Source organism: Bos grunniens, chromosome 14 (genome assembly GCF_055505025.1).
Source record: "Bos grunniens cultivar Pamir isolate PY7600 chromosome 14, Bosgru_T2T1.0, whole genome shotgun sequence".
In the NCBI taxonomy this organism is placed as follows: domain Eukaryota; kingdom Metazoa; phylum Chordata; class Mammalia; order Artiodactyla; family Bovidae; genus Bos; species Bos grunniens.
The window spans coordinates 52,453,297-52,472,510 of record NC_141178.1 but is presented as its reverse complement, the minus strand read 5'-3'; the positions used below and the strand labels follow the sequence as shown (position 1 = coordinate 52,472,510).

Below are 19,214 nucleotides of genomic sequence, written 5' to 3'. Positions count from 1 at the left end.
GAGGCAGGAAAAGGGAAAATTAGAAAATTGGGTGTGGAGGGTGAGGAGGAGACTGGAGAGGAGATGGCACCCCAGGACAGCATTTTTCAAATTTGCAGACTTTCACTAAGCCATTGTCCCCACCCACATGCTCACTCTGTTCCTAACAGCATCTTCATCAATTAAGATTCTCGGAGACTGGCAGGCTCCAAGATCAACAGTACCATCCACATACTCACTATTCCACTGGCAAGACGAACAATTCCGAATATTAAAAGTAAAGTGACACATTCTGCCATGTCTTTTGTATACAGACAGCTGAAGCCGCCTGAAAGTTTGGCACCAAAAGGCCAAGTACCATATTTTCAGCCACCCACACGCCAAACCCCATAATAACTACAGGCTCGAGATGTGAAATTTTCAGACATTTGCAGCGAAGGAAAACTAATAGTCATGTTTCTTCATGTGCTTCCTTTCCTATCAGGGCAGTTTCTCAACTTTCAAACCTCATCAGTGTAAGCGAGAGAGAACAAAAGGTGCTGAGGAGATATTTTCACCAGATGTCAAATGGTGCTTATTTATTTTAAACAGAAAACCCCACTTCGTACGTTTTGGTTCATTTAGTGGTATGTGCTCTGTAACAAGTATTTTTTATGAGTTAGAAAGCTGCCACCAGTGCACTTAAGTTACAATAGGGCTTCGGGAAAGTCTGTTAGCTTAGACTAAATATTGCTCTTTTTGCTTCTGGTTGCAATGTAAATTCCACCCCCATCCTTTGCCTGTAACGGGAGAAAAACATTGTCACTGAAGTCATTACCAGGGCTCACACTTAGTCCTTCTTCTGTCTTCATATCTAGAAGTAAAGATGTTCAGTTCACTGAACTTTTTAAGGTACAATATGAATAATATAAGCTACAAGGTAATTGATTTTCTTAAAGACCAACAGAAACCTTACTACAGTCAACCCTCACTATCTGCAGAAAAGACTGTAGACTACTTTATCGTCTGACTATAATTCCCTTCTGCATGAATATTTGGGCTCCTTTGACCTGAATGAACCATAAAAACCTAAAGGCCGAGAGTTTATATTACCCAGTCAGTGAAGATAATAAAATGGTTAATGCAACAGTCCTCTGAGCTTCTGAGAATAAAGAAAATGTTACATGATTCTTTTTAATAAAGGTCTGGATAGCCTTCATTCTGCCCAATAGAAAATGTAATTTTAGATCAGATCTGTGTCAAGGAGTGCCTCCACAATCAAAGATGAGATGTTTGAGGTACCCTAGACAGAGATCTCTCCTTGCACACCATAGGCAAATATATGAGGCACGTATTCCTAGATTGGGCTTCCCAGATGGCTCAGTGGTAAAGAATCTGCCTCCCAATGCAGGTGATGCAGGTTTGATCCCTGGGTTGGGAAGATCCCCTGAAAGAGGGCATGGCAACCCACTCCAATATCCCTGCCTGGGAAATCCCATGGACAGAGGAGCTTGTTGGGCTCCATGGGGTCGCAACAAGTCAGATATGACTTAGTGATGAAACGACAGCAACAACATTCCCAGATTATCAAGTCATCACGCCACATTCTACAGACCAGAGTACAGACCCTCTTAAAAGTACAATGGATCAAGAATGTTTGTAAGGAGAACATTCGAAAAGTACAGAAATGGATCTGGGCATTTTCTGGTAGTTCAGGCTCTTGATGTAAGAAGTACCCTGTCAGCAGAGAACAGTTTGAGGCATAATTGAGGGTAGGCTTTAGGATAGGGTCAAGAACACTTGGACAATGAAGGAGGAGCCCTGACTAAGCTTGTACAGACTATTCACTTAGTTATACTTGCAGAAGGATTTACACCAGTTCTGGGATGAGGAGAAATTGGCAGGTTAAACCAGCAGCACTGTATGCCATCTATAATACACTGTACATAATTTTATTTAATATAATTTTTCAGCAAAGTGTCAAACTATGCTTTATTCATATTTGTTCTTTTTCAAACCCAATAATTCATTCAAGTTTATGTTTTACTTTGAAAACTGGATTAAAAGGGGTCAAAATATTGTTATAGTGAAGATTTAGATATCTTTATTTATCAGATATCCATAAATGGAGTAGCACAGATATCCTTTGTTAAAGTAGCATCTCTTACAAAATGATAACTTCCATTTCTCTCAGCTTGGTGGCTTATATTTCCTGAGAAAACTCATCACCACAAAACATCTGGAAATATGGATCTTTTTTTTTTCTTAGTCATTTTAAAGGAATATCTAAGTTCACAAAAGAAATAAGCAAAACCTCTAGAGGACAAAAATAAAAATACAATTGAAAACCAGAGTGGTAAGAGATCTCTGAGCTTTTCACTGCTTTGAGAACACCAGCCACACATGAAATTACCAATTTCTCCACATCCTTGCCAACATTTGTTGCTATCTCTGTTGTTTTAGCAACCTTAGTGAGTGTGAAGGGCCTTCTGTGGTTTTGATTATCTTTCCTGTAATGATTAATAATCTGAAGCATCTTTTCATGTGCCTCTTGGATGTTTCTATATCTCCTGGGGAGAAATGTCTACTCAAATCATTTGCTTATTTTTTTAATTGGGTTATTTGTCTTTTTGTTGTTCATTTGTAAAAAGTTCTTTATAAATTCTGAATACAAGTCCCTTATCAAATGTATTTTTGCAATTATTTTCTTCCATTTTGTAGATTATCTTTTCACTTCTTTATAGTGTCTATTGAGGCACCATTTAAAAAATTTTTTAAATAGCTTTTATTATTTGAAGCAATTTTAGGTTCACAGTAACTGAGTGTCCCCTACTCATGCATGGCCTCCTCCATTATCAACATCCCCTCACCAAGGGGTACATTTGTTACAACTGATGAGCCTACAATGACACCACTACCACCAAAAATTCATAGTTCCCATTACAGTTCATTCTTTGTATTGTATATTCTATTGGTTTGGATAAATATATATACATTATGGGCTTCCCAGGTGGCTCTGTAGTAGAGAATCTGCCTGCCAAGCAGGAGACCCAGATCTGATCCCTGGATTGGGAATATCTCCTGGAGAAGGAAATGGCAACCCATTCTAGTATTCTTGTCTGGGAAATCCCATGGACAAAGGAGCCTGGTGGGCTATAGTCCATGGGGTCACAAAAGAGTCAGACACAACTTAGCAACTAAACAGGAGCAGCAGCAGACACCATTAGAGCATCATACAGAGTGTTTCACTGCCCTAAGAATCCTCTTTGCTCCACCTGTTCATCTACGTGTGCTGTGCTCAGTCACTTAGTCATGTCTGACTCTTCTGTGACCTCCTGGACTATAACCCACCAGGCTCCTCTGTCCATGGGATCTCCCAGGCAAGAACACTGGAGTGGGTTTCCATATCCTCCTCCAGGGCATCTTTACAACCCAGGGACTGAACTTAGGTCTCCCACATTGCATGCAGATTCTTTACCATCTGAGCCACCGGGGAAGCCCAAGAATACTGGAGTGGGTAGCCTATCCCTTCTCCAGGGGATTTCCCAACCCAGGAATCAAACCAGGGTCTCCTGCACTGCAGGTGGATTCTTTACCAGCTGAGCCATCAGGGAAAACCCTATTCATCTATCCTTCCTGCTAAATCCTGACAACCACTGATCTTTTTATTGTCTTTATTGCCTCTTCCAGAATGTCATAGTGTTGGAATCATACCAAGTGTGACCTTTTCAGATCGTTTTCTCTCATTCAGTAATAAGCATTTACACTCCCTCCATGACTTGACAGTGTATCACTTTTTAGTGCTGAACAACCACCTACCAGTCTGGATGTACTACAGTTTATTTATCCATTCACCTACGGGAAGGCATCTTCATTGCTTCCAAATTTTGACAATTATGAATACAGCTGCTATAAACATCCATGTTTGGGTTTTTTGTGGGGACATAAGCTTTCAACTCCTTTGGATAAATGCCAAGGAGCAGGACTGCTAGATAGGTAAGAGTATGCTTAGTTTTGTCAAATCGTCTTCCAAAGCGGCTACCTGCATCTGCTGCTGTGGTCAGTCGTCTCTGACTCTTTGAGATCCCATGGACTATAGAGGACCAGGCTCCTCTGTCCATGGGATATTCTAGGCAAGACTACTGGATGGTTTGCCATTTTCTTCTCCAGGGGGTCTTCCCAACGCAGGGATCGAACGTACGTCTCTTGTGTCTCCTGCATTAGCAGGCAGATTCTTTTGCATACCCACCAGCAAAGAACTGTTCCTGTTACTCTAAAACCTCATGAGGATTTGGTGGTGTCTGTGTTCTGGACTTGGCCATTTTAATAGATGTATAGTGGCAGTTCATTGTTGTATTAATTGACCTTTTCCTGATGACACATGAGGTAGAGCATTTTTTCACATATTTATTTTTCACTTGTATACACTGTATACGTATGTAAGAGTACACCTTCTTTGGTGAGGTCTTTGATCAGTTTTTTTAATCAGGCTGTTTTTTTTTCCCTGTTGTTGAGTTTTAAGAGTTCTTAGCATATTTTGGCTAGCGGTCTTTTATCGGATGTGTCTTTTGTGAGTGTTCTCTCCATTCCAGTCTGTGGCTTGTCTTTTCATTCTCTGAACATTGTATTTGGCAGAGCAGAAGACTTTAATTTTAATGAAGTCCAAATTACCAATCCTTTCTTTCCTGGAGTGTGCCTTTAGTATTGCATCTAAAAGTCATCACCATACTCACGGTCATGTCGATTCTCTCTTCTGTCATTATCAAGCAGTTTTATGGTTTTGCAGCTTACATTTAGTCCCATGATCCATTTTGAGTTATTTTTTGTTGAAGCCTGTGGTTAGATATTTTTATATGAATGTCCAGTTGTCCTAGCAGTGTTTATTGAAAAGACTACCTTGGCTCCATTGTTAAAGATCAGTTGATCATAGTTACATGGATTTATTTCTGGGATCTCTATTCTGTTCCATTAGCTTGTCTAATCATTCATCAATACCACTCTATCTTTATGATTGAGCTTCATGGTAAGTCTTGAAGTCAGCTAATATTAGTCTTTCAACTTTATTCTTTTCCTTCAGTATTCAGTATTAGCTATTCTGGGTCTCTATTTCACTCTGCCAAGTAGAGATGATATTTTGACAACCTGGAAAACAAACAACCATGTAAGTCTGATTTCAAGAGGTTTTACCATAGTCAGCCTGTGTTGTTAAGTGTCTCCTGAGTGCATAGCTTTGCATTTTCCTTTGCAGAATATTAAATAACATGAAAATATTGATTCTTGCCCTCTAAGGGTTTACATTCTAGGGTATCTCATTCATTTGGGAGAAAATAATTCTTTCATTTTGAAAACAGTAGGCAGATGGTTTAATCCATTGGGTTCAGTTTCAAACAAACAAAAACATTTTTTGAGGTGTAGAGAAACTAAATGAAACAGATAAAAACATGTCAAGAGTTTTACATATAACTTGGCTCTATGGAAGCATTCAATATTAAGTGTTAAATATGCATAATATTAACACATTTATTCTAAGTCATCAGTTTAACATTCTTCTCCAGTTTCTGAGAGTCCACTGAATTCAACAAGTATTTTTGCAATACGTACAGTGTGCCTAGTAGCTCAGACTTAAAGGAGTCTGCCTGCATTTCAGGAGACCCAGGTTCAATCCTTGGGTCGGGAAGATCCCCTGGAGAAGGAAATGGCAACCCACTCCAGTATTCTTTCCTGAGGAATTTCATGGACAGAGGAGGTTAGCAGGCTACAGTCCATGGGGTCACATAGAGTCAGACACAATTGAGCAACTAACATATTCACAATGTGCCGGGTTACTATTCAGAAATTCTGTCATCACTGGTTCACTTAATATTTGCTGAATACCTACTATGTGACAGATACAATTTGAAGTACAGAGACAAGATGCTTGAAAAATACAACCTGTTTTGTATGTTTATTCAACATCAGGGGCATTGAATGGTTTTCTAAATCTAACACTAACAAATATACAAGGAAGTTTGAACTGTGTTTTATCTGACATTTTCACTTTTCAATGAAATATACTGAGCCAATATCAAAATGTGTATTATACACATAGAAAAGCCCATGATGTATATATCATAAGTGTCCAGAATTATTTGAAGACAGCTATGAACTATAGGGGGCTTCCCAGGTGGTGCTAGTGGTAAAGAACCTGCCTGCCAATGCAGGAGACATAAGGAAGATCCCCTGGAGGAGGGCATGAAAACCCACTCCAGGATTCTTGCCTGGAGAATTCCATGGACAGAGAAGCCTTGCAGGCCAGTCCATGGGGTCACAAAGAGTTGGACACAACTGAAGTGAATGAGCATGCACACACGTGAACTATAGATAGAGATCAAAACCATGACAAAAATTACACTCAGAACTTTGGTCCCTAAACACAAAATTCACACAAGTTAGAACTGGGGTTAATTGATATTCTCTACATATATACAATACTTAAGGAAACGTCTAAGTATACATAAAATAATAACAACAAATGCCCTTGGAAATTATTATATAGCAGCCTAAAGAAGAGATACATCCTGAAAGAAAATCTCCTAACAAGTCTCCCATTTAAGTTTACACACAGCAGCCAGAGAGAATTTTTGAAAACACAACCCTATTTATCTCTCTTGTCTGCATAATACCTTCTCAACGCATTGCAATGAAATCTGTGATAAAAATTGTGATGGTTATCTTATGTGTCAACTTGACTGGACCACGGGGTACTGAGATACTTGGCTAAGCATTATTCTGGGTATGTCTGCAAGGGTGTTTCTAGATCAGATTAGTACATTAATGGGTACAGTTAAGCAGACTGCCCTCCCCAATGTGCGTGGAAATCATACAATTCACTGAGGCCCTGAACAGAACAAAAAGTTACTATCAAGACCTGCTAAAGGCTCAGATGACGGCTAGCATTTTTTAACAAAGTATTTTTTACTTTTACTTGATTGAAGGCAGGAAAAGGGGACAACAGAGGATGAGATGGTTGGAAGGCATCACCCACTCAATGCATATGAGTTTGAGCAAACTCTGGAAGATGGTGAAGGACAGGGAAGCCTGGCATGCTGCAGTCCAAGGGATCGCAAAGAGTCAGACATGACTGAGTGACTGAACAATTTTTTACTTAAGGTAAGTACATTGGTTTTCTTAGACACAAGTCTGTTGCACAGCAAATAGGCTACAGTATAAATATAACTTTCATATGTACTAGGAAACAAAAAAATTCATATGGGTTGCTTTATTGCAATGTTGACTTTATTGTGATGGTCTAGAACCAAACCTGCAATATCTCTGAGATCTGCCTCTTGCTAGCTAGCTAGCTAGAGCGTTATCTTATTGGTTCTGTTTCTCTGACTCCTAATACGACAGCCTAAACAACTGCATAATCGGCTCCTATCTGCCTCCTGAGGTTGGCTGCACACGAAACCAGCCTCTGCTCCTTGGACTCAGACACCCTGACCTTTCTCCTGATTCCCAGACTCTTCCAAAGGCCCTGTCAAAATCACAATGAGACAACACCTCACACTGTCAGATGGTTATCATCAAAAAGTCTGCATATAACAAATGGTGGCAAGGATATGGAGAGAAGGTAACTCTTGTACAATTTTAGTAGGAATATAAAGTGGTGCAGTCACTATGGAAAATAATATGACAGTTTCTCAAGAAACATAAAATAAATAAAACTACCATATGATCCAGCAATTCCACTCCTGGGCATTTATCTAGAAAAAAATGAAAACACCAGTTGTAAAAGATACATGCACCCACATTCACAGTAGCACTCTTTATAATAGTGAAGATGTGGCAGCAACCTAAATGCCCATCAACAGACAACTGGATAAAGAAAAGGTTGGTTATGTTTATATATACAAAGGAACACTGCTGCTGCTGCTGCTGCTGCTGCGTCACTTCAGTCATGTCCGACAAAGGAACACTACTCAGCTCTAAAAAAGAATGAAATTCTGCTATTTGCAGCAATACGGATGTACCTAGAGAATATTAAGCTTAGTGAAATACATCAGACAAAGACAAATATTGTATGATTTACATACAGAATATAAAATATAATACAAATGTATATGTATGCAAGACAGACTTACAGATATAGAAAACAAACTCATGGTTACAAAGGGGAGAGGGAAGGGGGAGAAGCAAACAAGGGGTATGGGACTGAGTACAAACTACTATGTACAAAATAGATAAGCAACAAGGATACATTGTGGAGCGTAGAGAATTAAAGCCACTATTTTGTAATAATTTTTAATGAAGCATAATTATAAAAACACTGAATCACTAAGTTGTATACCTGAAACTAATATAACATTATAAATCAACTACAGTTCAACCTAGATAGCATATTCAAAAGCAGAGACATTACTTTGCCAACAAAGGTTCGTCTAGTCAAGGCTATGGTTTTTCCTATGGTCATGTATGGATGTGAGAGTTGGACTGTGAAGAAGGCTGAGCGCCGAAGAATTGATGCTTTTGAACTGTGGTGTTGGAGAAGACTCTTGAGAGTCCCTCGGACTGCAAGGAGATCCAACCAGTCCATTCTGAAGGAGATCAGCCCTGGGATTTCTTTGGAAGGAATGATGCTAAAGCTGAAACTCCAGTACTTTGGCCACCTCATGCGAAGAGTTGACTCATTGGAAAAGACTCTGATGCTGGGAGGGATTGGGGGCAGGAGGAGAAGAGGACGACAGAGGATGAGATGGCTGGATGGCATCACTGACTCGATGGACGTGAGTCTGGGTGAACTCCGGGAGTTGGTGATGGACAGGGAGGCCTGGCATGCTGTGATTCATGGGGTCGCAAAGAGTCGGACACGACTGAGCAACTGATCTGATCTGATCTGATAGTTCAACTTTTTTAAAAAAGTAAACTGTGTAAGATTTTGAGTTTGCCAGCTGTTGGCCTCCTTGCTCTGCTCGTCTCTGCTCAAGCACTGAGCAGTCTATCACTTATAGGTTCGGTCCTACTGGGTTTTGAGTCAACCATACACACCTGTACAAAACTAGATTAGCCAGGGGACAAATCCCCTCGTCTTTAGGCATGAGATGATGGCACCCCATCCGCAAAGATTATTGAGCATCCAACAGGGATGGAGCGAAAGGTTATACTTAGTGAAGCAAGTTAGACAGAGAGAGACAAATATTATATGCTGGTCATTTATATGTGCAATCTAAAAAATAATACAAATAAACAAATATACAAAATGGAAACAAACTCAAAGACACAGAAATCAAACTTATGGTCACTGAAGGGGGGGACGGATAAAGTAGGGAGCATGGGATTAACATATACAAACTACTATATATAAAATAAACAAGGATTTACTGTATAGCACAGGCAACTATATTTGATACCTTGTAATAACCTATAATGGAAAATAATCTGAAAAAAGTATGTATGTACATATAAATGCATCACTTTCCTGTACAATTAAAACTAATACAACATTGTAAATCAATTATACCTTAAAAAAAGAATGCAAAGAGAAAGAAAAGAAAAATTACTGAGCATGCATCCTATACCTGTACCTTCATTTATATGTAAATTACCTACAAGTTATATTGTAGCTCTGTATGATATACATCATAAGACATATGTAAGAATATAATATTTTTTTTAATGAGAAAAAACCCCAATATAAATGGCAGTGCACGTGTTTCCCTTCTTTGTGCCAGTGAGTCACTGTGCGCACTCCCTGGGATGAATGGTTTCAGCTTGGAGGCTCTGGAGGAGGCTCCTCTGGGAAGCCCCACTTATGTTTCCCATCAGTGTGCCTGTGCTTCTGTGTCCTTGAGGTGCCCTTGGGTGTCCTCTTCCTACCTGCCCACCAAACGCAGGCCCCCTCTTCTGAACCCGACCCGCTGCCCTGGACTCCCAAAACCTTAATTTGTTTGGTTTCCAGCCTCTTCCTCCTGGGAGCATGGCCCCTGCTTTTAAACTTAGCCACTGATGGGGATTTTGATCTTCAAACAGAGAGCATCTGCAGCCACACAGGGACCACTCACCTGGCTTGGTCACTGGCTGTACCTGGAAACTCTTGTTATTTATATCATATCCTTCAAAGCCCTTGGTGACTACATTGCTGCTCCTCAGGAAAAAAGATGGGAGTTGTTCAAATAAAACAAGTGTCCAGTGTTGCACCATCGACAGTAGATTCTTTCCTGTCTCTGCTCCTCAGTCACATGATACCCAAGCGGAGCTGTGTCTTTCTGATAGTCTACAGCAGCACAAATATGAGTGTTTATTATAATGCATGTCTAATATATCTTTGGTGTCAGTTGTATTGACTTTCTTATTAATCATTAGCATACTAATTAAATAAAAATTCATTTATTACCACATTTTAGATTAGATTGGCTTTTTCCCCCTTGATGCCATCTGGTGTGTCTTCTATCAGTACTGTCTCTTTCAAATATGCAATCTAAGGGTTATACAACTCTCTGAAAATGTACTAACTAATGCCACAGTTAAATGAATGCCTTAAAGGACAAGTAAAGGGTTTTTGAGCCCTCAGATATCAGTGATATGGGTCAGCTGTGAGCCTGATATCAATAATTAGAACAATCTGGAGGGCCAAGAAACTCCAGAGGTACAAGATTCTCTAAAACCAGGAGGAAGGGGCTGAGACTTCTGGCCTTGGCTCTTCTTCTCGCTCTGTTGTTTTCTTCAGTCACTAAGTCATGTCCAACTCTTTGCAACCCTGTGGACTGCAGCAAGTTAGGTTTTCCTGTCCCTCACTATCTCCTGGAGTCTGACTGCTCACACTCATGTCTATTGAGTAGGTGATGCCATCCAACCATCTCATCCTCTGTCGCCCCCTTCCCCTCCTGCCCTCAATCTTTCCCAGCATCAGGGCCTCCCCTGGTGGCTCAGATGGTAAAGAATCTACCAGGAGTGCAGGAGATCTGGGTTCGACTCCTGGGTCAGGAAGCATCCCATGGAGAAGAGAATGGCAACCCACTCTTATATTCTTGCATGCAGAATTCTATGGACAGAGGAGCCTGAAGGGCTACAGTCCATGAAGCTGCAAAGTCAGACACAACTGAGGGACTAATACTTCTCACTCTAAAATCCTGTTGGTCTTGAAATTCTCAGTGCTGCCAAAACCAATTACCAAAGGAAAAATATAAGAGGACTTAAAAAGGACTTTACCTGCAGTCCAGTGGTTAAGATGCTGAGCTCCTTATGCAGGAGACCTGGGTTTTATCACTAGATGGAGAACTAAGATCCTGCATACTGCATGGCACAGTCAAAATAAATAAATCAATTTTTAAAAAAAATTTAAAGAGACACCAAGTTCTTAAAATATAATTTTTTTAAATACGTTTGCAAAAAGTAAAAAAATGAAGACTTAAGAAAATATTATTCTCAAAGTTTTATGTCTACAGTTCATGAAGTCTGTTTAAATTTGACTCTCTCAAAGGAAATACTGCAATCAAGAAATGAAGAAAAGGAAATTAAATCAAAGAAGCAACTGCAAACATTTCAAAAAACAAAACACAAAGTATTCTAAAGAGGTAACTTTCACTACATTGCCACAAAGGAACACTGAGAATGAAAATATAACATTGAGAATAAAAAATGATCATATTGAACAATTACTTTATATCTCAACTTAAATTTGACAAACCAGAAATCCATGAGGAAAAATCCAAGGGTAGATAAAAGCATGGCCAGAAGAAGTGAAAATAAAATAGGAATGTTCACCAACACTGCATTACTTCAACAAGGAATATTTCATTATTACAGCATATCAGTGGGGATAAAACCACTTCCAGTTTGAACTATATTTTTCAATTCTAGAATTTCTATTTCACTCTCTTTCAAATTTGCAGTATCACTTTTCATCATTTTCAGTCTCCTAATGAAATGTTTCAGATAGAGATTTATCTTCAAAAGCACAAAGAAACATGGTTTATGTCAGTCTGCCTCTGGGGATTACAGCGTCCAGATGTCCCATGGATTTGCTTCTGCACTCTATTGTTTATACTGGTTCTTAGTCATGTTTTCTTGTCTCCTTGTAGGCCTAGTAAATCTTTAGTAGTGTAATAAACATCATATGTGAAAAAAAAACAACTACCATAACCATTCAAACCGAGGATGATCTTTGTCTGCCTCCAAAAGACTTTCATTTGCTTCATTTGAAGTTTGGGGGGTTCCCTGCATAATCTGAAGCCTGGCTGGAATCCATGCAAGAGATGGTTTATGTCTGATTGACTCTCATTCCTGGGGTGCAGCCTTCTGGAGTCCCATCCCTAACTTGGATGCTCCCACAGACTCCTCCCTCTTAATATCACTGGACTCTAGCTTTGACCCCCGTGCACTGTGAAGTTACTGCAAGCACTACTTAGCCTCTTGGCCACCTACTGTGGGTTGGCAAATGCTCCCCACAAAGTAAAGGTGATCTCAATGCCAGGATCATGTTTCTGAATTTCTGTCTTCTTCCAGGTCTTGGCAACATAATTCTTTACTATCTTTGGCAGGAAAGCTATGACAAACCTAGACACCATATTAAAAAGCAGAGACATCACTTTGCCAACAAAGGTCCATATAGTCAAAGCTATGGTCTTCCCAGTAGTCATGTACAGATGTGAGAGTTGGACCACAAAGAAGGCTGAGTGCCAAAAAACTGATGCATTCGAATTCTTCCCAGTGCCACCTGGGAAACCCAGTATACTATATATTAGTATAAAATATTGGAAGGTGGTAGGTATTACAGAAAATAGTAGATCTGGGGAGGAGACTTGGAGAGTTAGGACAAGAAGATGACTCACAAATTTCTACAAGGTGACCTGAGTAGACTTCATCAAAAAGATGAAATTTCAGCAAAGACCTGAAGGTGGTGAGGGAGTTACCCATGTGTACATCTTGGGACAGAGGGAACAGCTAGTGGGAAGACCCTAAGCTAAGACCGTGCCCACTGGATTATGAAACTTCAGAGAAGCCATATGGCTTTCGAATTGTGGTGCTGGAGAAGACTCTTGAGAGTCCCTTGGACAGCAAGGAGATCAAACCAGTCAATCATAAAGGAAATCAACACTGAATATCCATTGCAGGGACTGATGCTGAAACTGGAGCTCCAATACTTTGGCCACCTGATGCAAAGAGCCCACTCATTGGAAAAGACCCTGATGCTGGGAAAGATTGAGGGCAGGAGGAGAAGGGAGCAACAGAGAAGGAGTTGGTTAGATGGTATCATTGACTCAATGGACATGAGTTTGAGCAAACTCCAGGAGATAGTGAAGTACAGGGAAGCCTGACATGCTGCAGTCCATAGGGTCCCAAAGAGTTGGACACAACAGAGCGACTAAACAACATCAACAACATAGGACTAAAGGGGAATGAGAGGGGGCAGGAGGACGAAAGGATGAGTTAAGAGAGATATGCTGAGTGTGTGGGACAGGTTCTACAGGGCCTCATGGCCACTTCAGTTTTCACCTTGAGTGTAACAGGGAGCATTATACTGAACAGAGAAGAGGTTTGACTATTCTGGGTGGGGTGTTAGGGGCAAATGGAAGGAAAAACAGGAGGTCAGATAGCAGCCCCTGAAGCAACACAGAAAACAGACTGCACTGTCTCCATACACTCGGCATGTATTTTCAAGGGACAATCAAAAAGATTCTGACACATTAGATGTGGAGTGTGAGGAAAAAAGAAAAAAGGATGCAAGTTTAAGTCTTAAGATTTATGGTCTGGAGACTTCCCTGGTGGTCCTGTGGTTAAGACTCTACACTTCCACTGCAGGGGACGTGGGGTCAGTCCCTGGTCGGGGAACTAAGATCCCACCTGCCGTGCAGTGTGGCCAAAAATTTTCTTTTAAAAAAAGATTTTTGTTCTGAGCCACCAGAAAAAATGGATCTACCATCTACTGAGGAGAAGGCAGAGGGTGCAACAGCCCTGGGAGAGACCAGAAAGGCAGTTTGGGTTGAGTTTGACGTGTCAACCAGACAATGGAGACATAGGTCCAAGTCAGATATTTGAGTCAGGAGATGAAGAGAGAAGTCTGAACTGAAAATAGAAGCTTGAAACCTGTAAGCTAACAGCCTCTATTTACAGCCATGGGACTTAATGAGATTCCCAGGGAACTAAAAATAGAGAAAAAGAAGATAACAAGAACTGAGAGCAGTCAAACATTAAGAGGTCCCAATATCATTCTTAATTGTTAATTTTGGAGTTAAAAAAGAAAAGTTGAATGAAGGGTCATTGGAAGGCAATTGGAGGACAACGGGAGAGAATATAAGAAATCAGGAAAACACAGGAAACAGGGCCAATAATTGTTTACTTTTTTAGCCACTTCTTGCCAGATACTTTACCTCTCTCCACATGGCTCTTCTATTTTCTCAGAAGTGGATGTTCTGGAGAGACTTGACGGGGAGCTTTTTTAATAATAAAATTTAGATTTTTTTTTTAATTTTGCTGGAGTATAGTTTTGCTTTACAATGTTGTGTTAGTTTCTACCACACAGCAAAGTGAATGAATCAGCCATAAGTATAAATATATCTCCTCTTTTTTGGATTTCCTTCTCATTTAGGTCACCACAGAGCACTGAATAGCATTCCTTGTGCTATACAGTAGGTTCTTATTAGTTATATATTTCATATATGGGATTAATCATGTATATATGTCAATTCCAATCTCACATTTCATTAGCTATTTCTGGGACCATCAGCACAGCACACTTCAGAAACCTCTTAGAATCCACAAGGAGATTTTTAGAATCAGTAAAGAAGACAAGGAGTTAAGTCCCTCCTCCTACTAACTCCACAGTCAAAAAACCAGCCCTGTGCAAATTCGTGAAGGTGAACTTCATCTCTGAGATGATGCCAAGTCCCTTTCTCTATCCCTTCCTCCATCCAGGGACCCCCAAATCTTCAATCTCAGCAGGTCCACAATGACCTTTTACTGATCCCATTCCAATACCTCTGATGCCCCAAACTCCTAATACATCACTCAGTTCAGTTCAGTCACTCAGTCGTGTCCGACTCTTTGTGACCCCATGGACTGCAGCACCCCAGGCTTCTCTGTCCATCACCAACTCCCAAAGCTTACTCAAACTCATGTCCATTGCATCAGTGATGTCTTCCAACCATCTCATCCTCTGTCATCCCCTTCTCCCACCTTCAATCTTTCCTAGCATCAGGGTCTTTTCAAATGAGTCAGTTCTTCACATCACATGGCCAAAGTATTGGAGTTTCAGCTTCTTCCCCAGTATCTCCAAGGAGCAAGCATCTTTTAATTTCATGGCTGCAGTCACCATCTGCAGTGATTTTGGAGCCCAAGAAAATAAAGTCTGTCAGTGTTTCCATTGTTTCCCCATCTATTTGCCATGAAGTGATTGGACCAGATGCCTTGATCTTCATTTCCTGAATGTTGAGCTTTAAGCCAACTTTTTCATCCTCCTCTTTCACTTTTATCAGGAGGCCCTCTTTAGTTCTTCATTTTCTGCCATAAGGGTGGTGTCATCTGAGTATCTGAGGTTATTGATATTTCTCCCGGCAATCTTGATTCCAGCTTGTGCTTCATCTGGCCCAGTGTTTCTCATGATGTACTCTGCATATAAATTGAATAAGCAGGTTGACAATATACAGCCTTGACGTACTCCTTTCCCGAACTGGAACCAGTCTGTTGTTCTGTGTCCAGTTCTAACTGTTGCTTCTTGACCTGCATACAGATTTCTAAGGAATACCATTCATATACATCACTCCTGTCCATCAAATCTGACCTGCTCTGTGTCTCAGGACTTGACAGTCTCACACTCTGCTAGGCAGCAAAGGTGCTATCTTCAGACAGGGATTTGGCGTGCAATCCCTCTCTGCTTCCCAGATGGCTCTAGTGGTAAAGAACCTGCTTACCAATGCAGGAGATGCAAAAGACAGAGGAGTTTGATTCCTGGGTGAAGAAGAGCCCCTGGAGACCCTTATGACAGAAAGCAAATAAGAACTAAAGAGCGTCTTGATGAAAGTGAAAGAGCAGAGCAAAAAAGTTGGCTTAAAACTCAACATTCAGAAAACGAAGGTCATGGCATCTGGTCCCATCACTTCATGGCAAATAGATGGGGAAACAGTGGAAACAGTGATGGACTTTATTTTTCTGGGCTCCAAAATCACTGCAGATGGTGACTGCAGCCATGAAATTAAAAGACGCTTACTCCTTGGAAGGGAAGTTATGACCAACCTAGACAGTATATTAAAAAGCAGAGACATTACTTTGCCAACAGAGGTCCATCTAGTAAAAGCTATGGCTTTCCCAGTAGTCACGTATGGATGTGAGAGTTGGACTATAAAGAAAGCTGAGCACTGAAGAATTGATGCTTTTGAACTGTGGTGTTGGAGAAGACTCTTGAGAGTCCCTTGGACTGCAAGGAGACTCAACCATCCATCCTAAAGGAAATCAGTCCTGAATATTCATTGGAAGGACTGATGTTGAAGCTGAAGCTCCAATATTTTGGCCACCTGATGCGAAGAGCTGACTCATTTGAAAAGACTCTGATGCTGGAAAGGATTGAAAGTGGGAGGAGAAGGTGATAACAAAGGATAGGATAGTTGGATGGCATCACCGACTCAATGGACATGAGTTTGAGTAAACTCCAGGAGTTGGTGATGGATAGGGAGGCCTGGCGTGCTGCAGTCCATGGGGTCGCAAAGAGTTGGACACAAAAGAGTGACTGAACTGAACTGAACTGGGCTTTCCTGGTGGCCCAGACGGTAAAGCGTCTGCCTGCAGTGTGGGAGACCCGGGTTTGATCCCTGGGTTGGGAAGGTCCCCTGGACAAGGAAATGGCAACCCAATCCAGTACTCTTGCCTGGAAAATTCCATGGACGGAGGACCTTGGTAGGCTACGCTACAGTCCATGAGGTGGCAAAGAGTCAGACACAACTGAGCAACTTCACTTTCTTTCTTTTTTTCTCAAAACTACCAAATGGATTAAAATGAATAAAGCAGGGATTTTCTGGAACAATGGCAAAGCTTCACAGTAGAAATGAAAAAAGGGACAAGCACACTCGTATGCAAGAGGTCTTGCCGAAACCATTCAGGAACGATTCTATTCATGCGACTTATCACCCGGCCAGCAGAGGCTGGGCAGTCACCCTACTTGGTATATCTCAGGGTCTTTTTAACTACTTGACTATTACTGAGCTGGTATTATGAAATGAACTGTAGATTACCAGCTACTTTAGACAATCATTTCCTGTATTAGGTTGAACCATAAGTAATGGCCTTTTTGAAGGTCAGAAATTATCAAATATGGGCTTTTCAATTTGGTTTGATCTAATAAACATATGTACACATTTAGTTTATTACACAGACATAGCTATATTGTGTTTTTGTTAATAAAAATCTACCATTTTTCTTACCATTTGTGATTGCATAAATCTGCGTGTTACTGGAAGACATGTCTTCTTGAAAGTGAATGGGTTCAGCAAAGTGCTTTCCATAAAATGCCCTCTGTAAAAGAGCTAGGGGTCATAAGGTTGGTAATTTAAGGCAAAAAATTCTAATTGAGGCTGACTTCAGCTGTAAGAACCTTGGCCACACTAGGAAGCCTTTCTTGCAATCCTGTTTGACCCTTTCAAGTCATTTCATAGAAGTAATTAATGTTCTCATCTTGGCTTGGAAGAGACCCTGATGCTGGGAAAGATTGAGGACAGGAGGAGAAGAGGGCGACAGAGAAGATGGTTGGATGGCTCACTGGTTCAATGGACATGAATTTGAGCAAACTCTGGGAGATGGTGAAGGACAGGGAAGTCTGGAATGCTGAAGTCCATGGGGTCACAAAGAGTCAGACACAACTGAGCATCTGAACAGTAACATCTCTGTAGTGGTAGATTTAATCTATTGCTCTAGATTTCTTTCTTTTTCCAAATTACAACATAAACCTTACACTCAACAGTGTAACTAGAAGTACTTTTGCTTTATGGGTCTTTGTGCTTGTTTCCCACAGAGGAAGACTCCTTCGGGTTTGCATCTCGGCTTTCCCCCTTAGTATACATGTGCTCTTAGTCACATCTCATGACAAACCTTGGCTAGATGCTCGTCATACCTGTTTCTCCTTGGTCCTGGAACCTCATAAGTACCAGCCTCCTTGGAAATTAGGAATGGCTGTGTTACTGAGTCCTTGCCCATGAAATGTGAGCAAAAGTGATGTGTGTCACCTGCACACAGCAATTAAAAACAATCCCTCTGTAACTAAAAGTAGAACCCAGCAATCCCACTCCTGGGCATATACCCAGAGAAAACCATAAATCAAAAAGATACATGCACTGCATCATTCATAGCAGCATTATTTACAATAGCCAGGACATGGAAGCAACCTAAATGTCATTTGGGAACCAACCCAAATTGACAGAGGAGTGGATAAAGAAGATGTGGTACTTATATGCAATGGAATATTACTCAGCCATTAAAAATAACAAAGCAATGCCATTTGCAGTAACATAGATGGACCTAGAGACTGTCACCAAGTGAAGTAAGTCAGACAGAGAAAGACAAATATCATGATCCTGCGTATATGTGAAGGCTTTAGAAAGAGTAAAAATGAGCTTATTTACAAAACAGAAATAGAGCCATAGATATAGAAAACAAACTTAGAGCCAACAGGGAGTAAGTAGTGGTAGTGTTAGTCACTCAGTGCTGTCTGATTCTTTTTGACCCCAAGGACTGTAGCCCACCAGGCTACTCTGTCCATGGGATTTTCCAGGCAAGAATACTGGAGTGGGCAGTCATTCCCCTCTCCAGGGGATCTTCCCAACCCAGGGATTGAACCTGGGTCTTCTGCATTGCAGGCAGATTCTTTACTGTATGAGCTACAGGGAAGTCCCAAGGAGAGACTAAATTGGACTAAAGGGGAGGAGAGATAAATTGGATAGACTATACACATTACTATATATAAAACAGACCACTAATAAGGACCTGCTGTATAGTACAGGGAACTCTACTCAATACTCTGTCATGGCCTATATGGGAAAAGAATCCTAAAAAGAGTGAATACATGTGTATGTATAACTGATTCACTTTGCTATATACCTGAAGCTGACACAAGATTGTAAGTCAACTCTACTCAAATAAAATTTTTTTACAAAAAAAACAAGCCTTCCTTTCTCCACAGCCTCCATGATCTGGGCACCCATCCAAGAGGATCCAGGGTGGACCCTGGGGCACTAAAAATGGAAGAGACACTAGATGAAAAGAACCTGCTCTCAAATAGCTGCATGGAGCAGAGCATT

General features: G+C 40.8%; 1 long non-coding RNA gene across 1 annotated transcript in view; it reads right to left on the bottom strand.

Moving 5' to 3' along the window:
• Positions 1-4,350: 4,350 nt before the first annotated feature.
• Positions 4,351-19,214, bottom strand: part of LOC147359433 (uncharacterized) — a 64,372-nt gene continuing 49,508 nt past the window's right edge. The window contains exon 2 of the long non-coding RNA XR_015140809.1: positions 4,351-5,100. This is a non-coding gene — a long non-coding RNA (uncharacterized LOC147359433). The remainder of the gene's footprint in view (positions 5,101-19,214) is intronic.